General features: G+C 45.6%; 1 pseudogene; it reads right to left on the bottom strand.

The window, feature by feature from the left end:
• LOC111976302 (plexin-A2-like) overlaps window positions 1-27475 on the bottom strand; it is a 271282-nt pseudogene that overhangs the window by 230067 nt on the left and 13740 nt on the right.

Here is a 27475-nt window from a genome sequence, read left to right as displayed (position 1 = left end):
AATAGTGCAATAGGTCAAACACACATTACTGTAAATAGTGCATAGGTTCAAGCACATACTGTAAATAGTGCATAGTTCAAACAACATACTGTAAATAGTGCCATAGTTCAAACAACATACTGTAAATAGTGCATTGTTCAAACACACATACTGTAAATAGTGTGAAGTTCAAACACACATACTGTAAATAGTGCATAGTTCAAACACACATACTGTAAATAGTGCATAGTTCAAACAACACATACTGTAAATAGTGCATAGTTCAAACACCACATACTGTAAATAGTGCATAGTTCAAACACACATACTGCTAAATAGTGCATAGTTCAAGTTGAACTATTCACTATTTCCAGTATGTGTTTGAACTATTCATTTTTTAAAGCATGAGTTTGAACTATTCACTATTTACAGTATGTGTGATTGAACTATGCACTATTTAGAGTATGTGATTGAACTATGCACTATTTACAGTATGTTTGAACTATTCACTATTTACAGTATGTATTTGAACTATTCATTTTTTACAGTATAAGTTTGAACTATGCACTATTTACAGTATGTGTTTGAACTATTCACTATTTACAGTAAGTGCTAAACTATGCACTATTTACAGTAGGTGTTTGAACTATGCACTATTTACAGTATGTGTTTGAACTTTGCACTATTTACAGTATGTGTTTGAACTATGCACTATTTACAGTATGTGTTTGAACTATGCACTATTTACAGTATGTGCTGAACTATGCACTATTTACAGTATGTGTTTGAACTATGCACTATTTACAGTATGTGTTTGAAATATGCACTATTTACAGTATGTGTTTGAAATATGCACCATTTACAGTATGCGTTTCTCTGTAGTTCCTTAACCTCTGAATGGGCCTTATTCAACTCTTCGTCTTGGTGCATTGCATGTGCTTCCTCAGCATTGTGTGTGTGTGCGCGTGTATGTGTGTGCGTGCGTGCATGCGTCCGTGTGTCTCCTCTGTAACTCACCGCTTTTGTGCACTGCACGTCTTTCCCCAGCAGCCAGTTGAGCTCCAGGTTGCCCTCTCCCTGGTAGCAGGACTGCAGGCGCTCCTTGATGCGGGCGTTGATGTCCTTGATGGTGAACACGCAGAGCGCAGAGTCATCTGGTGGCTGGTGGTACTGCTTCTGGCCCTTGGAGAACACGGTGAAGAGCACGTCGTCCGTGGAGCTGATGTTGAGCGAGGCGGCCAGCACGCGGCCCGGCTTGGCTAGGTAGGCAGCCTGCAGGAGACGGTACTCCACGCCATTCCTCACGCAGCCCACGGGTAAGGAGACGTACGAGTGGAACTTGTGGTCATCCTTGCAGAGGCGTACGATGCGCGAGGTGTAGAAGAGGTCGTTGGAGGATCCGCCTGATGACATGCTGTTCTCCGGCGTCTCGGGCTGGACGGTCAGGAAGTAGACGAAGGAGCCGCTGGCGAAGCCATACACGTAGTAGATGTCGAAGTGGGACACCAGCGCCAGCGTGTCTGACGGGATCTTTATCAGAGACGAGACGAAGTCCGTGTGAAGCTCGTAGTCAAGCATGGCTGAGGACTCTGGGTCGCGGGGCAGCTTACGGCTAGAGATGGTAGGGAAGTAGTCCTGCTTGCCGTCTACTGCCGTTCCGATGAAGAGAGTCCCGTCCTGGCCATGGGAGGGCACGATTACCCCGTACATGGTGCCTGTCTGGTTGACGCTGGAGAGGTAGTGCTCTTTCTTATGGGACGGCTCCACTAGGATAAACAGGTCGTCCAGACGAAGGAGTTTACAGACTCCCTGGTAGAGGCTACCGCAGGCCAGAAGGCGATTCTGGCTGTAGTCTATGAGGAGCAGCTTGTTGACATTGTTAGTGGAGGTCAGGGGTTCAGAGCAGGGCTGAACGATGAGGGGCGGGTAGCAGGCCTTGTTATCGTCCTCAGGGCCTGTGTCGTGGGACACCATCAGGGTCAGGTTGCCTGATAGCTTGTAGACACGGTTGACTGCTCCGATGTAGAGCGCCCCAGTTGTCTGGTGGACCGTCAGATGGTTGAAGGCCCACTCCCGGCGCTCTGGGTGGAAGCTGGTGAAGGTGGTCTGGCCTTGGCACACGGTGGCAGCGACAGCTAACACCCAGCAGCCCAGCATGGCCAGCACAGCGCCACGTGTAGGGCCCGCTGGGAAAGTCCTGGCGCTGTATTTTGTGACTCGCCGCGACCGTCGGCCCTCCATACCACTAGGGGCTCTGCAACAAGGCAACAGCAGACTGAACAGGGGGAGGATGGAGGAGGAGTGGGAGGGAGGCTACCTTCCTCTTTGTGTTCTCAAAGGCTAGGTTCAAGCTTTTATCTTCACCAGGGTCTTCACATGTTTCTGAAAGAGAGAAAGAGAGGTGGGTGAATAAATGAAAGTTAGCACATTGTAACTCACACTCACAGTCAAAGGGGAAGCAGATAACGGAAAAGGCCTTTCTTTTGGTCCCTCCTGCTGATTTGGAAAGTTCACCCTGGACAAGGCGATGAGTTAGGGAACAGCAGAATGAATGCTGACAGAAGACGTTGGCAGAAAACATTTATTGCCACATTCCAGAGGAGTTGCTGGACAGGAGAGGTCTGATAAGACAATGAAGGAAAGTGAGCAGGTTATGGCTAACGGAAATTAGCATGACCTGAGTCCTGCTGCCTAGCTGCTTCATCAGGCCTCAGACACTGAGACAGTGGCTTTCTAAGAACACCACAAACCAACGGACTGCCCAGGGCACCACATTTCACAGATCAAGCCTCACCATGCACTGAAATGAGTCATACTACTTAGTGTCATCCACACATCAGAGAAGCACACTTCAGGCTAGTGCTCCACGGAGCCACTTATTTAATGCTATAATGAACAGATGCCATGGGTCAAATAATACAAGGAAGAGGCTAAAAATGTCTTGACATTTAAACCAAGGTTTTAAGTACTCCAGCTAGAGAAAGACTTTTGAGGGTACAGCACAGCTAAAAACCAAAGGAATGATAAACACATGTATTGGGCTCATATTACCCTAAATCTATTTCTGGGAAGGAAGCATTGCCATCTCATTTTGGTTGTTCCCCCTCCTCTATCCATGCTACTCATTTCCAATCTAACTGTGAAAACATATATCAAGGAAAGTTAGCAATTTATGTAACAATGCTTTGCAGACTGGCTGCAGAGATTTCATCCCCACCACAATGCTATAAATCAAGAGAGAGTGAGAGAAAGAGAGAGAGATGGGTAGAGAAAGGGAGAGACAGAGAGAAAGAGAGAGCCCCTCTTCACAGTTTATCCCCAGGAGTTAATTATCTGGTCCACGGTAGAGGGGAGGTCTGGATCTTATTACTGGAACAAAGTGAGAACAAATTGGGAGACAGATCCTCTGCTTGCAACCCTCCTCTCTGTCTGTTTTATCTTCCCACTTTTTCCCTCTCTTCTTCTCTCCTTCCCTCTCTCACACCCCTCCCTCCCTCCTCTCTCTCTCCCCCTATCTGCTTTTCTCCACCCCCACCCTTCTTATCTCCCTCCCCCCCCCCCCCTCTCTCCATCCCTCCCTCTCTGCTCTTTAAGGTCTCTGTCTGTTCAACCAGGATATGAATCTATTAATTATTATTATTCAACGTTACTCTGTTTTTTTGTCCACCGCTGACACCATCACATCCTGCAGGGATTAATCATTGGCTCCGGAAGAATCCTTCCTAAATGAATCAGGACCCCGTTCGACATGCACATCTCACCCTCCTCTCCCTCTCTCCCTCGTTTTAATAGTGCATCCAATACCATGCTGTGTTTTCTCTCCCTTGATCAGTATTATTCCATCAGGACCAAGCAACGCCAGGCAGTGAGGGGCTAACAAGTGGAGACAATGGCAGCGATGGAAGCAGCACATTGTGATATCAAGGATGATCAGGCATAGCGCTACAACAAGGGTAATTAGTGGCGTGCTGGACGAGGTAGCTGGGGACCGTGTGTGTGTCGGTGGGGACGCCAGGGGGGTGAAACGTGTCGGACACAAGCCTACATCGTTCGTTACACTCCACATTTGCATTTCACAGCAGCCAGTGAGGGAGAGCGGGAGAGAGGGGAGGGCAGCAGAGAGAATCAAGCCAAGGACGAGAATAGAGAGATGTGGCTGGACTAATCAGCTGTTTTTTTGATTTAGTCATTTGCATATGTCTGGATGGGGCGGGATATAGAGGCTATCTACAGTGCTCCAGGTGGGTCTGATGGTATACAGCATATATATTTACACTCCCTCTCCACTTACACACACTCCTCCCTCCCCCGAGCCCTCTGCTGTCAAAACCTGGTAACTGTCATCCTGGGTTCCTCCCTCCAACCTCCATCCCTCAGCCCATAAACAGTGAGTTCCTAGGGGCTACCGGAGCCTGGCCTGGCCTAGCCTTGCGTGTGCTGGGGTGGGCTGAGGTGTGGGAGGTGGGTGGGCTGCTCTTAGGTGTCCCATAAAAGAGCTGGGCTAGGCTATAAACCAGGGTCAAGCCCCCTTCCTGCCCATCCTGACTGAACCACGGCTGCAGCCGCCATTCTGCTTCCTTTGTATGAGTGTGTGCATAGTGCTATGGAGGTGTAGAGCAGAGAGCAGAGCACAGTAAAACAGAGGAGGGGTGCATCCCAAATGGCAAAGTGTTCTTTATATAGTGCACTACTTTTGAACAAGAGCCTAATGGGATTAGGGTGCCATTTGGGATGCAGAACAGAGCGTATCCCTCTGGAGGTGTAATCAGGCTCCTGCTGAGGCAGCAGTTCTTTCCACCTCAAACCCCTCAGCCTTTTGCCCTTTAGGGCTTTAGAATGCATGGCGGCAGCTGCACTGAAGCAGAAGCAGAAGAAGAAGAAGCAGAAGAAGCAGAAGCAGAAGAGACTGAATGAATGAATGAACAGTGACCATAAATTACTTCTCAAAGGTCAACTGCTAATGTAGCTACCAGGAAGAGAAGCTGTACCAAGCAATGGAGCTGTGTTTATGCTGTTTTCCCCTCCTTTTGGCTGCTCTTGACGGGTAGGGACTCATTATGCTGCCAACCAAGGGATTTGAAGCACGATTGACTTCGCTTGTTAGTAGCTTTCTTGTTTGAAGCCACGTCGTCTTGTCTCTCCTCCTCGCTAGCAGACATATACAGCGGGAACTCGTGAAGCAATTAACATGCAAGAGCTAGTGGTGGTGAATCACGAGCCAGTCACTAATAGCCTAGACCTAGAGAGGAGTTGGGGCATCATGGGTGATACGCCTGGCTGAGTCTGTGGTAGCATTTGTAGGCTACAATGGAGACATTCTGGTCCAGGCTTGATTTGCTTCTGAGCTATAATGAACGGTAGGAATAGCATTGTATAGTACAAACACCTCTTTCAATTTACCTCCAACGCTACCAGTGTGTCAAACAGGCCTAATCTCCCAACCCAGACCCAACTCTTGCGTGCGGGCGGCGTGCAGCTGGCCAGCTGCTCGATTTGTCTGTCACGAGAGACTACCAGTTAAACAGCAACTCCACCCGATGCAGAGCTATCTTTGTCTGCTCACTGACACATTGAGCCATCTGTTTTCTAAACAAGCCTTGTTTGTGGGTCAGCTTTGATTTGTTGACACATTACAACCGTGTAAATTGTAGCGACGCACAAAGATGTACTGGAGTGAAGACACACGTCAGCTAACGTGGGAATTACATCATCCCACAGGCGAGCTTAGAAAAAACCTCAGATTGCTCAGCTCACTAAATGCATCAACCCACTTCCTGGATGAATCAATCTGTCCTGTGTTTATCAACCATGCCATTTCATCTACCAGCTCATCATCATTAGTCAGTCTTCCAGCACAGGTCTTCCGACTGACCACCACTGCTGGGTGTGTGTTGTAAAACAGCTACTGTATAGGCCCACTGTTACTCTACATCAGGGATCATCAACTAGAGTCAGCCGCGGGCCGGAAGATATTTACAAATCATTTGTCAACTGAAATATGCCCGCAAGAGGCCCGAACTAAACCAGAATGATTTCAAACCTTGCTTACATTCGTATACGATCACATATTGTATATCTCTATTATGCGTGGGAATACCTTGGAACAGATTTCCAAAATAAAAATCAACTGGAGCTGATTTGCTGGTGTTTTTACAGTATTTTATGTATTTTATGTCCAACAATAAAAATAAGAAGTTTTTTACAATGTTTTGCTGAGAAAACTTGGGTGGCCAAATAAAATCCCAGGCGGACCACCAGTTGGGGAACCCTGCTCTGCATGTTCTGACTAGTGTCAAACAGAAAATAACAAACAGATAATGAAAAACAGACACCAGAAGACATCCAGTCAACTAGTCTCCAGGCAGAAAAAGTATTGGCCAGCCACGTGATGTGAAGCTAAGACATCAACAACATACCATTGTGAACTGGAAACTGTGATCATGGTTTCGAAATGAACAATGTGTTTTTCTTAAGCTTCCCATTCATAATGAAACAGTTGGCATGATGGCATGCACAGCTCACCCATGCTGCTGCCTCTGAGTGCCTTGCTAACCCAAAGGGCCGCTGCTCCCTGTCAGCTCTTTCTGTCAACTCTCTACTTGCCTGAGCTGCTAGCGCACAATAGTTCACTATAGTGAGTCGCTTGTGCACTATATAGGGAATAAGGAGCCCTTTTGGACTCTGTTACCTCGTCTGCCTGTGTCCTGCCTGGTCCCTGTACCCGAACGCTGGTGGTGCCCTCAGTTGGCTGCCGTTGGACGAACTTTGGGGGCAGTGCCAGGCCAGCAGCGGGCACAGGGAGCTACATGGTAGCAGCTAGGCTAATCTGTAGAAGTGAAGAGCTTGCCACACTGGAGGATGAGGGGAGGAGAGGAGAAGCTAGGACAATGACAAAACAGACCAACAAAACAGTACCTGACTGCTCTGGTCAGTGCTGTGGCCTGGGCACACGCTGTAGAGACGGAGCAGTAGTGGAATGCTTTCAGTGAGCCGAGCCTATAGCTCTGAACCCCAGTCAACCTGCTGGAAGAGAGCAGCCGTTCCTCCCTCCTCCTCCCTCCTCCCCTCTCACTCCTCCCTCTCTCACTCCCTCTGCTTTGTGCCTCTTGACTTCCCCCACACTAAGCTCCTTAACAATGCAGTCAAAATTGTTTGATCTCCTAAATTCATATTTACAGACATTGTATTCCAGGAGATAAAGAACATAAACCAAAATCCAGTTACGGATTAAATCCAATTAATTGTTGTGGGATAGGGGGAAAAAATGACATATCAGAATTTCATGGCTCTGATTAATTCCGTTATTCCCTGAATGATTAATATAAAGCATGAAATTGAAACGGTTAAATAAAAGTGAGACGATACAATCTACAGGAGCCCAATTGGGTTTAAAAAAAACAACAAACAAATAACTTCAAGACATAATTAAGAATAATTGCGAGGTTTATAAAGTGCCTGGAACAGACTTTTGTGATTGGGTTAAACAAAGTGACCATCAGCAGCAGAGATAGCAGCCATTTGCATGTTGCTATTAGAAATAGAACGTTTAATCTCCCCTGAAGGAAGGTCTTCTCTATAGGAGGAGACTATAAAAAAGGTGATTAGCGGGAGAGGTTAGTCCATTAGTCTTTATTTCTCCACTGACATGCTGCTGGAGAGAATGAGAGGGTTTCTGCTGTTATGTCTCGTCTCTTGTCGAGGAGTTAGAACAGTGATATATCTGCGTTCCTTTGTCTCCTTATCGGAGCATTGGCTGGTTCCGTCTGAAATGCTACCCTATTCCCTATATAGTGCACTGCATAGGGAATAGGGTGCCAATATAGAGACAAAGAGAGGAGTTGAGGAGTTGAAGACAGTACTTAAATGTGTAAGTTCCTCTTTCTCATAACTACAAGAGCTGAATGTGACTGCAGTGGTAGTAACTGTCTCTGTGCCAACCCCTGTCTGTTTCCAATAACACTAAACCTATCATATCCAGCCATCCAGTCCACCACAGGGGAATAGCACAGTAGAGGAGAGGAAAATAGGAAATTAAGAAAGGAGGCGGCGAGGGATAACACCCTCACTAACCACAAGAACTGTTTTCCTGCCTGTGCTACTGGTGTTATGGAGAGATTAGGTTGGATATCTCCTTCAACTAACAGCTAGGCCTATTCCTTAACGTCTGTAGCTGGGTCGTTCCACGAAATGAATGCCTTTTTCGTCCCTTTGATATTTAAACAACTTCTTAAGACTAGGGGGCAGTATTTTTGTTTTTGGCTAAAAAACGTACCCATTTGAAACTGCCTATTTCTCAGCCCCCGAAACTAGAATATGCATATAATTGTCAGATTAGGATAGAAAACACTCTAAAGTTTCCAAAACTGTCTTAATATTGTCTGTGAGTTAAACAGAACTGATATTGCAGGCGAAAACCGGAGGAAAATCCAATCAGGAAGTCCCTCTTTTTTGAAACCTCTCTGTTCTTATGCATGCCTAACGTGCATTTAAAGGGATATCAACCAGATTCCTTTTTCTATGGCTTCCCTAAGGTGTTAACAGTCAGACAAAGTTTCAGGCTTTTATTTTGAAAAATGGGCGTGAAAGATCACATTGCGTAAGTGGATAGGTGGGGGCTCTTAGAGTGAGTTGTGCGCAACAGAGAAAGGCGGCCATTGTTTCTCCCGGTCCGATTGAAAAAACAACACTGCCGGTTGATATTTTATCGAATAAATATTTGAAAAACATCCAGAGGATTGATTAGAAAAAACGTTTGACATGTTTCTGTGGATATTATGGATATTATTTGGCATTTTCGTATGCGTTTTCGTGACCGCTCTTTCCGGTGGATTTCGGAGCATAATGCACCAAATGAACGGAGGTATTTGGATATAAAAGTAATATTTATCGAACAAAAATAACATTTGTTGTGTAACTGGGAGTCTCGTGAGTGGAACCACCCGAAGATTATCAAAGGTAAGCGATTAATTTGATTGCTTTTCTTACTTTCGTGACCAAGCTAACCAAGCTAATATAAGGCTAAGCTAATGTAGCATAGAAAGCTACACTCACAAAAGCTTGGATTTCTTTCGCTGTAAAATATATTTTCAAAATCTGACACGATAGGTGGATTAACAACAAGCTAAGCTGTGTTTTGGTATATTTCACTTGTGATTGCATGATTATAAATATTTTTAGGAATATTTTTTAATCTGATACGTTTGGAAATTTCCGTCTTCCTGAATGAGGCTGTCGTTTTTTTCTTCATGACGCACAACCCAAATGGCGTTTTTTTTGTGATAAAAGTAATATTTATCGAACAAAAAGAAGATTTGTTGTGTAACTGGGAGTCTCGTGAGTGGAAACGTCTGAAGATTATCTAAGGTAAGCRATKAATTKTATTGTTTTTCATGCTTTCGTGACTATGCTAATTTGGGGTTAGCTGATGTAGCATTGAAAACTACACTCACAAAAGCTTGGATTTCTTTCGCTGTAAAATATATTTTCAAAATCTGACACCATAGGTGGATTAACAACAAGCTAAGCTGTGTTTTGGTATATTTCACTTGTGATTGCATGATTATAAATATTTTTAGTAATATTATTTGACTGTGGCGCTATGCTATTCAGCGTTGCTGATGACAATTATCCCGGATCCGGGATGGGTGGTTGAGAAAGGTTAAAGTAGAAATTGAGTACAAATATAGCATTTTAAAAGCCTGTTATATTAAATGAAGTGCCGTTTAATATAGACCACATGGACAATTCAATAAATCTCTATATTTTTTTTTTTACCCCCTTTTCTCCCAAATTTCATGGTATCCAATTGTTAGTAATTACTATCTTGTCTCATCGCTACAACTCCCGTACGGGCTCGGGAGAGACGAAGGTCGAAAGCCATGCGTCCTCCGAAACACAACCCAACCAAGCCGCACTGCTTCTAAACAGCGCGCCTCCAACCCGGAAGCCAGCCGCACCAATGTGTCAGAGGAAACACCGTGCACCTGGCTACCTTGGTTAGCGCGCACAGCGCCCGGCCCGCCACAGGAGTCGCTGGTGCGCGATGAGACAAGGATATCCCTACCGGCCAAACCCTCCCTAACCCGGACAACGCTAGGCCAATTGTGCGTCGCCCCACGGACCTCCCGGTCGCGGCCGGCTGCGACAGAGCCAGGGCACGAACCCAGAGTCTCTGGTGGCACAGCTAGCACTGTGATGAAGTGCCCTAGACCACTGCGCCATCCGGGAGGCCAATAAATCAAAATTTTAATATGAACAAAGACTTGCTTATGTGCCAAAATTCAGCATTTTGACATGTCCCTCTGTGCACTCTATGTGACTTTTAGGAAGATTTTAACCCACTTAAGCCCAAACTTTCTCCAAGTTTTCACCATCATTGTAAAGCCCTTGTTATTTTGTTGCTTTGACATAGTCATTTCTGACGATTATTATTTATTTCATGTGATTAGAGGTTCCTTTATGTCTGTCCCTCATTTTAAGGTCAACCCTGTTACGTGAACTGAATAAAATTGTAAAAATATATATAAAATATATTTCAAGAGACATTGAACATCTAATAGTCAAATCATAATGTAAAAGCAGGTGAGCTGGTTCTACATTTTATGGCCATTTTATGGTGTTTTCTGGTGGGAAACTGAGCGAGTCGAGCAAAACGCATCAACCCTGTTACCCACAGATAGACAGGCTAGAATATTTTTAACAATTGAAATGTTTTAGTGAAGATTGCATTCAATTGCCCCTCCCTGTTGCACACAACAAGCTTCCTGTCACAATTTATGGCTGATTTAAGATGAAGTCGTCATTTCGTTACAGTCAACCCTGTTCATTTATTTAACACTTAATAGGCACCTACGATAGTGATTTTTTTTCTCTTTCTTGAGATGGGAAATGTTTTTTTATTTTTATTAATTTGAAGCTGTGCTCTTTATGATAGAATGCTAAAAAAGTCAAATAAATGTTTTTTATGCCAAAAAACTATGGTGGGTCATGCAGGAAATATGAAAGTAAACACACTGCTATTAAGTTTCAACAAGCACAACATAGACTAGGCTACTATAATTTCCCATTTCCAGTGCTGTTGTTGTTATGTATCATTTGACATGCTCTGAGCTACCAATGAAAAATAACTAGTAGTTTAGCATAGTAAATGACTCTACACTTGTCCATGATTACACATCCACTCTAAGGGCACTCAGTCAGAGCACTCTGCATCCAGTGTTTCGACATGGTAATATCTTTATTAGTGACCCATATCACTGCTCTGGTGACAAGCCCATGGCCTAGTGGCCTCCTGTAGTGCTCTAAAGGCGTCAGCATGCTTCAGTTCGGCTGGTGGCTAGCCAAAGTCAGCTAGGCAAACCAAAGAGAGCATACTCCCTTAAAAGACCTTAAAAGTACTGTTTGTCCATTTTGAGACGCCGTAGCCAGTATACACTTCCTCAAAATAGTCAGAATTAGAAAAAGTGATGCCCTGCTCCTCCCTGACGTTTCCTACATTTTTGTATTTTACACTGCTCATTTGTCAGATTTTAGTTATCACAACCAGAAAAGTGTTGAGCCTTTTTACTATTTTTTTTTTTTTTTACACTTATTCCTAACTTAACCCTCCAAGACAATGTGCTGTTGGACGTTGGGACCCAGCCAGGCTCCAAGACAATGTGCTGTAGGACGTTGGGACCCAGCCAGGCTCCAAGACAATGTGCTGTAGGACGTTGGTACCCAGCCAGGCTCCAAGACAATGTGCTGTAGGACGTTGGTACCCATGCCAGCTCCCAAGACAATGTGCTGTAGACGTTGGTACCAGCCAGGCTCCAAGACAATGTGCTGTATGGACGTTGGTACCTAGCCAGGCTCCAAGACAATGTGCTTGTAGGACGTTGGTACCAGCCAGGCTCCAAGACAATTGTGCTGTTAGGACGTTGGGTACCCAGCCAGGCTCCAAGACAATGTGCGTAGGACGTTGGTACTAGGCCAGGGCTCAAGACAATGTGCTGTAGGACGTTGGTACCTCAGCAAGGCTCCAAGACAATGTGCTGTAGGACGCTTCTGTACCCAGCCAGGCTCCAAGACAATGTGCTGTAGGACGTTGGTACCCAGCCAGGCTCCAAGACAATGTGCTGTAGGACGTTGGTACTCAGCCAGGCTCTAATGCACCTCTCTCTCCTCACTGAATGAATGACAAATGGATGAATGGGCAATAATTGTGCACCCTACTTAATAATCTAATTTAAATGAGGCCTAACTGAACAATGAGGGTGAAGAGGCTGATTTCATTTAGAAAGACAATAGTGTAATGACGAGCTTGTATTATGCCTATTTATTAGTGTTGACGCTCAAGTTAATCATTTGACTGCATGGCTTGCAGGTTGATACCCTTCTCTTTTACACTTTACTTTTGTAACGGCTGTTGGAAGAAGGTGAGGACCAAAGCGCAGGGTGGTACGTGTTGATGTTTGTTTATTGACACTGAACACTAAATACAAAAATAACAAAGGGTATAACCGAAACAGTCCTGAAAAGTGAAAAACACTAAACAGAAAACAACTACCCACAAAACACAGGTGGGAAAAGGCTACCTAAGTATGGTTCTCAATCAGAGACAACGATAGACAGCTGCCTCTGATTGAGAACCACACACCCGGCCAAACACATAGAAATAGACAACATAGAACAAAAACATAGAATGCCCACCCCAACTCACGCCCTGACCAAACCAAAATAGAGACATAAAAAGGATCTCTAAGGTCAGGGCGTGACAACTTTGTAAAAAATAAGCTGTTATGGGACTGTTTTATTTACTACAACTCTATTACAAATCCAATGTATTGTAAGGGAAACGAAAACATGCTATGTGTTGCAGTGGGCCTTTAGAATAATGCAAAATATATCCTTGACTCTATCCAAGTTGATGAGCGGGAAACAAACGATGCCGGTCAGCCTGCACAGCCGGCCCATTGACACTACATCTAAACTACACCGAAAATAATTTCACACATAATAAGAGTTAGCCTATAGACAAGATTACATTGACAATAATCTGATGAGTGACAATATTAGGCCAATCAGTTGTCAAATTGTACATGAAGAGATGGGCGCATCTTGTAATTGACAGATGCAGGGAAAGGAGCTTCGCTTTATCAAATCCGCCTTCAGAGTCACATGCAGGTAAAACATTGTGATTTCTATATAGTATCTGAAAGAGCATATTCTGCAGTTTGGCTCTGGCTATTAAGAAAAAACTAGTAACATAAAAACTTAAAATTACAATCTGCTATTCTGTCGTCAATGGATGAATGGGCGATAGAAACCAGATAGAAACTGATAATGGTGCATGTTTTGTACTTGCTCAATTGCTTTCCATATCTGGGGAAAGATGAAACCAGGCCAGCGGGTGAGCGACTCTGGGTTTGAGTAGGGTTGCACATTTTGGGGAATATTCAGAGGTGGAAACTTTCCGTCAGAATTAACGGGAATATATGCAAATTAATATTAATATCATTTAAATATAGATGTTTTTTTTGTTGCATTGGATATGTTTACCATATCATATGGAGACAGAAACATAAACCTTTTACCTTATCATAAGTAGACATAATTGCAAACGATTAAATCCTTCCAATCTTCACTGTCACTTTCCAACCTTGTTGAGAATGGCTCGTTGTCAGGCTCAAAAAGCCTCAAATTTGCCCGGATGGCCACACATTTTTCAGCCCTTGTATTGGTCAGCCTGTTGCGTGCTTTGGTGTGTGTGTTCCCAAACAAGGACCAGTTGCGCTCTGAGGCGGCTGATGTTGGTGGGATTTGGAGGATGATGGAGGCAACAGGGGAAAGAGCCTCAGATCCACAAAGTCCCTTCCACCAGGTGGCTGATGAGATATGTTGGCACGACTGCCATATTGCATCTCCATCCCAAAGCCCTTGCTTGGAAGTGTACTTCGCCAACTGCCAAGACCCTTGCCCTCATCCAGGCCAAGGTGGCGAGACACGGAAGTGATGACACCATAGGCCTTGTTGATCTCTGCACCAGACAGGATGCTCTTGCCAGCATGGTGTCCAACATGTACGCTGCGGTGTGTATGGGCTTCAGGCAGAAGTCTTCATGCTTTTTGACGTATTTCAGAACTGTAGTTTCCTCTGCTAGGTGCAACAGTGAAGTGGGCAGGGCAGTACGGATTTCTTCTCTTACATCTGCAAGCAGAGGCTGAACATCAGACAGGATGACATTGTCTCCCTCAATCCGTGCAATGGCTACTGCTATGGGTTTCAGGTGTTTCAGGATGCTTACCACTCTCTCCCAAAATGCATCATCCAGGAGGATCCTCTTGATGGGGCTGTCCATATCGGCAGACTGTGATATGGCCATTTCTTGGAGAGACTCCTTCCCCTCCAGGAGACTGTCAAACATGATGACAACACCACCCCAACGGGTGTTGCTGGGCAGCTTCAATGTGGTGCTCTTATTCTTCTCACTTTGCTTGGTGAGGTAGATTGCTGCTATAACTTTATGACCCTTCACATACCTAACCATTTCCTTGGCTCTCTTGTAGAGTGTATCCATTGTTTTCAGTGCCATGATGTCCTTGAGGAGCAGATTCAATGCATGAGCAGCACAGCCAATGGGTGTGCTGTGAGGGTAGGACTCCTCCAATTTTGACCAAGCAACCTTCATGTTCGCAGTATTGTCTGTCACCAGTGCAAATATCTTCTGTGGTCCAAGGTCATTGATGACTGCATTCAAGTCATCTGCAATGTAGAGACCGGTGTGTTTGTTGTCCCTTGTGTCTGTGCTCTTGTAGAATACTGGTTGAGGGGTGGAGATGACGTCGTTAATTATTCCTTGCCCACGAACATTCGACCACGCATCAGAGATGATTGCAATACAGTCTGCTTTCTCTATGATTTGCTTGACCTTCAGTTGAACTCTGTTGAACTCTGCATCCACTTTTGTCAGAAGTTGCTTGTTGTGAGTGCTGAAAACATTTACAGAAACATTTCGGGAATTTACTGGAAAGTTTCCGCCCCTTTGCAACCCTAGTTTTGAGACTCAGAGTTTTACATGGACACAGAGTTTTACATGGGCACAGAGTTTTACATGGACACAGAGTTTTACATGGACACAGAGTTTTACATGGGCACAGAGTTTTACATGGACACAGAGTTTTACATGGACACAGNCATGGGCACAGAGTTTTACATGGACACAGAGTTTTACATGGACACAGAGTTTTACATGGACACAGAGTTTTACATGGACACAGAGTTTTACATGGGCAAAGGCAGAAATATGACCATGGACAACTTTTCACATCAATTTCCCTGGCAGACAAGTTGATTACAAAGAAGACTAACCTGCTCGGAACAGTCAACAAATCAAGCATGTTTGCAGTTTGATATGCATCTGATGCATATGCTAAAGGGGACGCCTGGCAACATTCTCTAGTGGGTACTGATAGGCTGAGAGGCCAGGGGGTTCTAGTGTTAAGGCTGAGGTCACTGTCTGGGTCTATTGAAGCCAGTCACAGCGCTAACTAACCACAGCAGCCTCTGCGATGTTATTACATAGATTTTACTCTGAATCATATCAAAGTCTACTAAAGCCCTCACACTTTGATGTCTTCCACAGAACAAGCCATGTCCTTGTCAACGCAACAGAAGAATTAGCGAGAGTCAGCATTCATACAAGCTTTATCCTTGAATGCAAACAAGGGTGTGTGCATCTAATCTTTTCCTTTAACCCACGTCCTGCCGAGACTCAGCGAGGCACCCCATCACCCTGGCTGCTTCACTCTCAACTTAAGCTTTGTTTGAATAAGTGCTCAATGGCATTACGCCTCAAAACTACCACGACATCCTCAGAGAGAGATTACAATATCATTGTTATTCTAATGTCTCGTGTTCCCCCGCCCACTGCACCTCCTCCTCAAAACCCACACACACACTCTCACTCACTCACTCACTCACTCACTCACTCACTCACTCACTCCCACTCACTCACTCACTCATCACTCACACACACACACACACACACACACACACACACACACACACACACACACCACACACACACACACACACACACACACACACACACACACACACACACACACACACACACACACACACACACAAACCACAAAAACACACAAAAACACAGGCACATATACACGGACACACCATCCCCCAATTAAACAAACCAACAACCCACTTGTACCAGTCATACTAAGTTTGCAGCATCCACAGTGAGATGGGACAGACATACCCCTGTATACATACTATACATATTTGATGTAATATACTGTATATCCTCCATAGGCCGATTTCATCCAATGTCTCTTATTTAGCAGTTTAGAAAGTCATGTGAATAAAAGTCTAACAAGCATGAATGCACTGTTTAAAGCGTTAACTAGAATATAGATTTCTTTTGGAACAGCCTCTGAGCACCTGCTTTATAATTTAAAGATTACACATTTGTAGTTGTTTGTAATAAATTACTGTCATCAAATCAGTTACCTTTACATTTCTGGAGGAAAACCATTTACAATCGCTAGGACCCATTTGTCAATACTTAGGTCACTTTTTCTAAACTCTTCACACAGTGAGCACAACAGCAGTCTATGTGGCTAAACTGTGGATCATTTTTCATTGCTTTGGCACAAAATGCATTCACATCTTTCAAATTTCATGAATTATTTTCTCACTCAGACACAACCATCAGCAAAACTCTATGTACCTACAGGCCAATTTGCACATGTTTACATACTCTTTTCAAAACTGTTAAACTTCACAGAGCGGTATGCAGCCCATCCCAGGATGGTGTCACTTTTCCTCCCATCTTCCTCTCCATTCCTCAACCCCATAGAGGAATTATTTTCCTCATGGAGGTGGAAGGTCAATGACCACAATACACATGATCAAATGTCCCTCCTGGACGCAATGAATGCTGGATGCCTGGACATATCTGCAGAAGATTGCCAGGGATGGACCAGGCATACCAAAATATTCTTTCCTAGGTGTATTGCCCAAGATGACATAAGATGTGATGTGGATGAGAACCTGTGGCCAAATGCAGAAGACCGAGTTGACTAGCATTGCTACTGTATCCGTATCGGTAGATGGTGTATATACAAATTCTTGTATTTTGGAATCACTCAATGCCAAAGAATGACATAAAACATATTGAAGCATATTGCATCATGTCTGATTCATTCCTGTAACATATACTGCAGTGAATTCTAAACAGTAGAGAGGTGTCATTCTTGATTTGTAAAGAAAACATTGTGTAATGCTACCTGTTGTTAGTGTTGTTTAGGTCATTGTTTTATGGGTGACAACGTGTGCTTGTTGGGTGACAACCTTTGCTAGTGTTATGGAAGAACGAGTTGATTTGAGACATGTATAAAGTGTTTTGGTACTTTTAGTGCATTTTGGATATGAAATTAACTGCTGTGCCAAGCTGAAAGTTGGTAAGGAGAACTGTGTGAAGAGTTTTGAAAAAATAACCTAAGTATTGAGAAATGAGTCCTAGCGATTGTAAAAATGTGTAAATCGAGGAGCTAAAGTGTGGGTTTTCTACTAAATAATACATATGTGTGAGATGTGCTAAAAAGCATCCTTATAAGGAGAGAGTAAAGTAACTTGGTGTGTGGCATTAGGCAGCAGGTGCTAGGGGCAGAGCAAGGGGAATTGGCTTGACTTGGTGTGTCCTGCCGGTCCTGTGTGGACCAGACTTGAAATAATGTCTCAGCGGGTTGGGTCTAGCTAACATCAGATTACATAAATACTAACTCAGTGCTGAGTAATACCAGAGGGAATCAGCTGTAGTGAGGTGAGGGAGAGAGCACATGGCCAGAGTCAGAGAGTCAGACACAGGTCAGTGTAAATCCAGTGGTTACCTGGTGAGTTTGTGTGTGTGTGTGTGTGTGTGTGTGTGTGTGTGTGTGTGTGTGTGTGTGTGTTGTGTGTGTGTGTGTGTGTGTGTGTGTGTGTGTGTGTGTGTGTGTGTGTGTGTGTGTGTGTGTGTGTGTGTGTGTGGAATGCATACCTGCGTAGATGTATATGCTGCTCTCTCTCTCTCTTTCTCTCTCGCTCCCTCTCTCTCTTGCTCTCTCAACAAACTCTCCCAGCAGGCCGTTGGGCCGGGGTGGTCTGAGTGCAGCCCTGCTCTGGAGAACACCTCTCTGACCCGTTCCGTTCCGCTCCACTCTGCTCTGCAGCTGGCCAATCACACGACAGTACGCTCCACCCAACCTTCTGTCAAATAATCACATCCAAATCCCTGTTAAGAGCCACTACATGGAGCTGTGTGTGGGTTGAGTGGGAGAGAAAACGGAAGAGGTAAAGCGAGAAAAACAAGAGAGTTGGTTGGTTGCTGGTACACCTACCATTTTGGTCTAAATGCATACAGTCTCATTTCAAGCCTTACATAATGAAGCCAACAGTCAGCACTGAATGGGAGGCCTATTTCAGTCAGTCGGCTGGCGCCAAACAGTAACACAAAAATCCATTCGCTTACATAAGACTGCAACTGTGAGGAGAACGACAGAGAGCGCCAGTCCAATAACTCCTTCCATTCTTAGTGCTGCTGTTTCAAATATGTGTCTGTGTGTGATAGTATGGCCTTGCTCTGTAATCACACTGGCTCTGAGTATAGGGATATACTCCACACTAAGACCCAGCCACTGGAACCAAGCAGGCGCCGGTCCTCTGCCCGATTCCCTAGTAAACACACTCCTCCTCGTCCTTGCAGTACAGAGACAGACATGCAATTCTGCACCCTGCTCTGTCTGTCCTCCTAAAGGAAACAACCTGGGAGTCCATTGTTTCCTGTTGTACCCCCACACACAAGCTGAGCTCTCTCCTTCCCCTGTTTGGAGCAGTGGCCGGGGGCATTTTCTCTCTCCTCTGCAGCAGTCATGGCAGCATGGTCCACTCTCCACCTCTACCCAGCCAACCATGCCTGCTGGGCGCGCCACAGCTCTCCCCCTCTTTATCTCCCTGTTCTTCTATCTATGCCCCATGCTACTCATCAATTAACTGGCCAATCCAATTAACATTGGAGTGAGACTGGCTGATAGCGATCATTGCTGCCTGCCTGGGCTGACATAGCTGGCCTGGAACACACAGCAGACAGGACTGTCGTCACGTCAGCCTGGCTATCACCATCGTAGCAAAGCTGTACACTGTGGTAGGCTAAAAGACAACAATGTTCTGCCAGTGTCAAACAGGTTCATTCATTTACTGTGAATTCTATTATAGAGCATGATTGTTTTGGAAGGACAAATACACTGGATTGGGTGTTTATTACAGCTATCATGTCTGACTATATGCCCTTTAGCAAGTCAACGATAACTATGACCGTTGTTTCCTTTGCCGTAGTTCTTCTGAGTGTCAGACACATTCACCCAGTCATGGCCTGTATAGAAGCAGTACAATAGCCTGTGTTCTCTGTGGGAGACTCCCTCCCAGCCTCCCTCCCAGCAGGGTTAATGTTGTGTTTACAGTGAGCCACGCTCCTCAAAGTTCCACTATAAACATACAGGATATCCTACAGCCCTATAACATGCTGATCCATCTCTCCCCTGTCCTGGCCTGTCTGGGAGAGGCCTTCAGCAAGAAACAGATTGGCTTCACAGAGGCCCGGGGCCTTGGGCTGCAGACAAGACTGCACTGAGACTGGGACTGGGGTTGCAGAGTAGACACTATAGAAGGCCACTGCTCCGCAGGGGAATGGGGCTCTGGATGTGATGCAAGGCCACTGAGATTAGGACTGGGGCTGTACACAGGAGGTCAGTCCACTGCACTGACACTGGGACGGTCTAACTGCAAGCCTGGGACCAGGGCCCTCAGTAGCACCACTCTCTGCTTCCTCAGTCCCAGACCAGACTAGTCACCTATCCCCAGACCAGATTAATCACTCGGCCCCAGACCAGACTAATCACCCAGCCCCAGACCAGACTAATCACCTATCCCCAGACCAGACTAATCACCTATCCCCAGACCAGACCAGACTAATCACCCAGCCCCAGACCAGACTAATTATATCCCAGACCAGACTAATCACCTATCCCCCAGACCAGACCAGACTAATCAACCCAGCCCAGACCAGACTAATTCACTATCCCCAGACCAGACTCATCCACCTATCCCAGACCAGACCAGACTAGTCAACCAGCCCAGACCAGACTATCACCTAGCCCCAACCAGACTAGTCACACTAGCCCCAGCCCAGACTAGTCACCTATCCCCAGGACCAAACGAATGACCCGGCCCCAGACCAGACTAGTCACCCGGCCCCAGACCAGACTAGTCACCTATCCCCAGACCAGACTAGTCACCTATCCCAGACCAGACTAGTCACCTATCCCCAGACCAGACAATCACCCAGCCCAGACCAGATTATCACCAGCCCAGACCAGACTAATCACCTATCCCAGACCAGACCAAGACTAGTCCCTAGCCCCGACCAGACTAGTACCCAGCCCCAGACCAGACTAGTCACCCAGCCCCAGACCAGACTAGTCACCTAACCCAGACCAGACTAGTCACCCAGCCCCAGACCAGACTAGTCACCCGGCCCAAACCAGACTAGTCACCTAGCCCAGACCAGACTAGTCAAATCCCCAGACCAGACTAGTCCACCCAGCCCCAGACCAGACTAGTCACCTATCCCAGACCAGACTAGTCACCTAGCCCAGACCAGACTATCACCTAGCCCCAGACCAACTAGTCACCCAGCCCCAGACCAGACTAGTCACCTATCCCCAGACCAGACTAGTGCACCTAGCCCAGACCAGACTAGTCACCCAGCCCAGCACCAGACTAGTCACCTATCCCCAGACCAAGACTAGTCACCCAGCCCAGACCAGCCTAGTCACCTATCCCCAGACCAGACTAGCTCACTATCCCAGACCAGACTAGTCACCTATCCCCAGAACGACCAGACTCAGTCAACCTGACCCAGACCAGACTAGTCACCCAGCCCAGACAGACTAGTCAGACCTAGTCACCTATCCCCAGACCAGACTAGTCACCCCGCCCACAGACCAGACTAGTCCACCCTATCCCCAGACCAGACTAGTCACTATCCCCAGACCAGACTAGTCACCCAGCCCCAGACCAGACTAGTCACCTATCCCCAGACCAGACTAGTCACCTAGCCCCAGACTTCTATATAATATGAACATGATTTATAGAGGAGGAAAACCATGCATGGCGTTATGCCAACTATCCCCAGTGACCCTCTCCTCTCTCCCCTCCTCCCCACCCTGCAGTGTGTTATGGCTAGTCTGTTAATGACACGTCCTATCCTCACTGTCTCTGGTTAATACAATACTCCACAGGTCAACATACACACACGTGCGCACACACACACACATGCACACGCACACACACACAGTATGTTCAACATATTCAATATAGAACATAATGGTATTTCACAAAGGCAAACAATGAACATGACAGTGCAGCTTTGGTAATCTATCAAAGACCAGTGTGTCAAGGTTTTCTTCACAATCCTCTTCTTCCAGTGGATGTACTAGTTTTCCTCTCCTTGAAGTGCACTGCATGGTGGAAAATAACACCTTAACTATTAGGCTATACGATATGGGTCATCCTGATATCTTATCAAAGTAAGGAAAGCTGTAGCAACATCAATGGAACATAGTGTACGTTCTAAAGATACATTTTAAAAAACAACAGTGTTTGTGTTAGCTAACATAGTGAATAGTGATTAAATAGTTTGTTATTACGTTACGTAAGTTGCAGGGCATTATGGGTCTGATGGGGAAAATGCTCTCTGTCTGTCCCTCTCTCCTTCCTACACAGTTCCTCTCTGTTTGGTGCACTACTCTGTCCTGTTGGACCACTGTGATGCCATATTATGGCCTATCTACAGACCTATTACAGAGACACAGCCAGAGCCATTACATTACATTACCACTGCCTGCCTGTCTGAGACCCAGGGCAAAGCACCTGAAACAACCTGCCTGGCTCTGAAAGCACTGACCCTCTCTGTCACACTGTCACACGCACATGCACACAGACAGAGAAACACTCTCGCGCGGACAGATGCACACACACACACAGCGAGAGACCGTACACGCACAATAAAGCTCCGTAATTTGATCAGAGGTGATAAAACAGAATCTAGTGTGTGGCTGGTTACTTAGAGGTAATAACGGCGCATGGGGCGAGGGAAGAGTCTGCATCAGTCACATAGGACTTAGAGACAGAGCAGTGGAAAACGCACGCACGCACGCACGCACACACACACACACACACGCACRCACACACACACACACACACACACACACACACACACACACACACACAGAATTTCCTCCCTCAGCTGAAGCCCTTTAGTTTATAAACCACAGTGCAGGGCAGCTAGCGGGCTTGTCTCTTCTCCTCTGTACTGGACAGCACTGGACACGGCCGTGTCTTAATTCGCTTAAGAGGGTAGCCCAGACCAACCATGTTTAGGTCTGCTGCTACAGACGGAGGCGGGCACATTATCACAGGGAATTCACTTATTCATATCACACAGGAACGAGTCAGCGGAGGGGAGGGGGAAGGAGAGGGGAGCAGCCAGAAGGAACTTGACTGGGAAATAAATAAATGAAGGAAATTAGTGGGTTCGTTTAATGTGGGACTTAAGACAGAAGTAGGTCAAACGCACAGGGCAAAAAAACAAACTGAGGCAGTGGGTTAACTAGCGTAGTTTAGCACATAATCTCATCAAACTGCCAAGTCCAAATCGACATGATGTGGAGCGTGGACTATCTGTAATTGTGGTTATCTATCCATGACAGGAATTCCTATAAAAACACTGGCATTTCCGGCACACTGGAATGCTACATACAACTCCAAAAAATACATTTGCTACAATAAAAAGCTCTTGGAGAGAATTCAATCGGCATTTGAATATAAGTCCCACTTGGTTTGACCATAAATTATAGAACAGAACTGTGAATGGAGCCTGCACTTAGCCTAGCAGTAGTAACTAGCCAGCTTGTGGCGGTCAGTGGAGCTTCACCTGGATGAATGACCTCAGGACAGAGGTCCATGCATCTGTGCTGCTGCTGGGGCAGGACTGGACTGGATTGGCCAGAGCTGGGCTGAGTGCTGAAGTGCACATTCATGCCTTCCTGTTCCGGCCTGTTCCGTGTGAACATCACACAGGATGGATGGCTGGCTGGCTGGTTGGTTGGTTGAATGGCTGGCTGGCTGAACGGCTGGCTGGGACAGGATGTAGCTCTCTCGCTCTGTCACTCTGCTACTGCCATATGCTTATCATAACAACAATCAGATCAGTTATTATATATTTAGTTTTTTATTACAGTCTTACCGTGTAGAGGAAAATCTCAGTAAAATCTTCATAACGTATGACTAGTCTGCAAATTGCGCAACAGGGTGACCCCAATCATGGGGCCATGAAATTCACACATGCACAGCATATCTCTGAACACATTCATTACACATGTGATATTACAGTTTCCACCTGCACCTGAGTCGGATGGGGCTGCAGAAAAGTTGTGGATATTACAGTCCCACCTGCAGAGTAGGGAGGGGGGTGTGAGGGGGGGTAGGTAGTGGTGAGGAAAACAGTGGGGGAATGACAGTGTGACCTACAAAAGCCCAGTGATGAAAAATAGCATGTCGCCGGCACAGGAGCAAAGCCCTGGCCACGTTACTCATTTTGCTCTGAAGGTTGAGCGTAATACTGAGGCACGGGAGCAGGAGAGAAGGGGTCTGAGCAATATTACACCCCCTTGAGATGAAACATGAACACTGGGAATGGAACAGGACCCTGATGGGGTGATTCTCTGGTCCTGCAGAGAGTCAGACACACCTGAACACAGGGAGAGAATTAGACCAGTGTGTAAATCTATTGGACTCCCATTTCAGACATTTTTGAGGGGCCTTGAACACTGCAGTCCAGACTGCAGACCTGCAGACTATTGCAAGGCCATGTTGTGTTCCCCCACCACTCCTCCTCCTCTGTCTCCTTTCCTTTAGTCATTACACCTGCTGGAACTCTTTGCCAGGGCCAGGGCTTCTCCCTTTGCTGAGGCCGAGCCAGTCAAACCTCCCTAAGCTAGTTAGAGGGTGGTGGAGGAGGACAGGGGCATCTAGAAGGACCCTGGCTGACAGGGTTTCCCTGGGTCTGTCTCAGAGGCTAGACGAGAGGGGCCACACTATAGGTCCTTGAATCCTCCCCAGAAATACTGAAGGCTCAGTGTATAAACCTTGGGCAATTGAGGAGCCCCTCCTAAAAGGCGAATAATTTTCTTTCTGGGGAGCTATATTTCTGGCTATGGTCACCTAGTGGAGAAACGTTATATAATTAAATGATGTCATCATTGTAATCGAGTCTTCAGGGAGAAGAGAGGCATTGAAATTCCGAGCAGAGTTGTGTTAAATCCAGCGCAACATGTGAATGGCATAGTAATTCCTGGTAGGCTGAAGAGTCTGAGCAGCACGCAATACAATCCACTGCTGCTTTACCTCATGTCAACTCTCTCTGCTGGCTCTGACCACACATACTGTAGAGATGGTGGTACAGAGGAGTGACTGGTGGGTCGATCACATGTCTTCCTCTCTGAAGGGCATACTGAAGCAGTAAAATGAAGCCTTCTCGCAAAGGCAAACCATCCCCTCCTCATCCAACTGAGAGTTCTAGTAGCTTCAACCTCAGACACTAGCCTAAGACGCTGTTGTAGACGGAGGATATAATTAAGATCACTTTATTGGTCAATTCCACACTGCCACACTGTGACACTTGGCACTGTTGTTGTGGGGGGGGTGAAGTTCCTTGCTCAAGGGCACAACGACAGGCAATGGCATTTAGGATTTTCGAATGGGTAACCCTTTGGTTGCTGGCAGCACAACCACCATAGTAGCTAGTAGCTAGACAACAAGCTCCAGTACTTCCTCCAGTCCCCACATCTAATCTTTTGTTAGCGCCAGCAGAAGGAGAGAGGGAGGGGGAGGGACTTGTGGCTGGTATTGGCCATTACAGTAGAGTCTGGGCCAAACAAAACCCTGCTGCCTGCCCTGCTACCCTACACAGAATATCCAGCAGTTAAGCACAACATAGAATCATACAACCACAGCAGAAAACTGCAATAAAAGGAAAGAGAAGACGGCGATAAAAATCAATTTGTTTCTTACCCTGGAGAAATGGCAAGGAATGAAGAGAGAACCTCCCATTCAGCATTTAATCAGTAACACAAATATGAGCAGCCAGCCAGCCTAGTTGAGCAGTCAGCAGAGCCAGACTAAAATTCAGCACAACGCTAATTAGTAGTAGGGTGCTTCAGTCTGGCTACTAGTCTCGTGAACAGAGAGGGTCTGGACTGAGTAGGGTCCGTGTCTGTCTCTGTCCAGTAGCCTACTGCCACCCCTATAATGGCTGCTCTGTCGTGCTAAAGTGTGGCCAAGTGTGCCGTGAGAATGGTACAAGACCTATCATGCCCTTGTGAGTCAAGACTTCCCAGGATACTTCTAATACAACACATAATACACCCTCCCTCCCTACCTCCTCTCCCTCCCTCCACCCCGTACAGCTTCCTTCCTCTTCCTGTCTGACTCAATGTCACGAGGAACAATCCCAGATCCAGTCCTAACAATCCCAGATCCCAGGCCTCTCTCGGTCCTGCTCCGCTCGGGTCCCCCCCTCTCTGTTTCCTACCAGCCGTGTTTTTCCACAGGCTGCGGATGCTGTCTGTCATCGAGAGGTTGAATTAGCTCACACAGAACTTCTCTGAGCCCAACTGAGCCTGTCCTGGTGCTACAGTTAGTCAGGTCCTGTAGGATAAACAGACTACTGACTCTAAAGGCCCCGTTGAAAGCCCTTGGAAGTAGGGCTGGCCACTGACTTTTTTTGCACTATTGGTTAGAGTAAGCATTTCACTGCAAGGTGAACCTGTTGTATTTGGCGCACGTGACAAATAAACGTTGATTTGATTTGACTCCCCTCTCAAAGTCACAATGGGCAAGCCATTTTCATTGACACTCATACATTACACATGCAAGTGGGCTGTGCAATATGGCCAAAATATCATGCAAGATATCTTTCTCATTTTTGACAGTATGACGGTATTTGACAGTAGTCCTATTTGTAGAACACTGAATACGACTGGTACTTGACCAATGGTTGCCACCCTACATAAAAAAATACTATAGTATACCATGGTATTAATACTATATTATTCACTGTAGTGTTTTTGGAGACTTTACTGTAGTATTCACTGTAGTGCTACTACTGTAGTATTTACAGTTAACTATAGTATAAATACTGTAGTAAAATAAAAGTATAGTAATTCATGTAGTGTTTTTGGCGGATGGATGTATACTGTAATATTTAATGTGTTGTTTTTACAGACTGTAGTATTTATTGTACTGTTTTGCGGACTGTACTATGCTATAGTTTTTATTGTAGTGTTTTTGCAGACTGTACTATGCTGTAGTATTTACTGTAGTGTTTTTGCAGACATAGGAAATCTACTGCAAACATACTAAAAGAGCACATTTTCCATAACCTGTAGATAGGTAGGACTGTGGTTTGAACTGATAGTGCAGAGCTTCTTCTCCTTTCTATAACCTGCAGGGACCACAATATATGGTCTATATGTGCATGTATGTTTCTCACTTATGGGTGGCACAAATTGTGATAAGGGGGAGGAGAATGGGCGGGGTATATGCAAATTGAATACTGTAAAATGTGCTAAAGTTAAAAAAGTGTAGTATTTTTGCTGACTGTAGTGTGTTTGCGGACATTACTTGAGTCATTTACTACAGTGTTTCTTTGGCGGATAATACTGTAGTATACTATAACATTCTATAGTAAGTACTACACATGATCGAGGGACACTACAGTGTGTAGTATAGTATACTACAGTTTACTATAGAGCTCTATAGTAAGTACTGTAGTATTCTATAGTAAACTGTAGTATTTTTTATGTGGGCATTTGCATAGTTATTTGTTCAATTCCAGCATTCACTCCAATTTCTTCATTTCCTGTACTACTTTCATCATTAGGACTGGGGTCCGAACTGATAGTTATAGAAAGTCAAGTAAAAATCCAAACCGGTCTGTGAATGAATAACGGTATAATTTTTTACAGTTTACCACCCATCCCTGGGTAATCTAACTTCCTCTTGTTCTAACACAGCTGCCTGTTGCCAGTCTGTTACATCCCATCTGGAAGCTGCTGAAGGTTAATGGGATTGGTTTGTCAATCACACCAGCTTGCTAACACCCTCAAAACCATCACTAAATACCTCTATTCAGTCGGTTGCAATACAGATGGGGGCATTATATTGAAGAACGGAGCACACGATTGCAAACTTTACGCTAATACGCCAACCCTGTCCCTCCTTCCTGTCCCTGGGTTCAGAGCGACCTATGGCTGGCAGCGTCAGGGTTGTGTCAAGAGAAAGGTGTCTATTTACCTTGACTCAGTGTTACAAGTAAAACCTGCCTCAGGCGTTGAAG

Source organism: Salvelinus sp. IW2-2015, linkage group LG17, assembly GCF_002910315.2.
Source record: "Salvelinus sp. IW2-2015 linkage group LG17, ASM291031v2, whole genome shotgun sequence".
Classification (NCBI taxonomy): domain Eukaryota; kingdom Metazoa; phylum Chordata; class Actinopteri; order Salmoniformes; family Salmonidae; genus Salvelinus; species Salvelinus sp. IW2-2015.
This window is presented reverse-complemented; position numbering and strand designations above follow the sequence as displayed.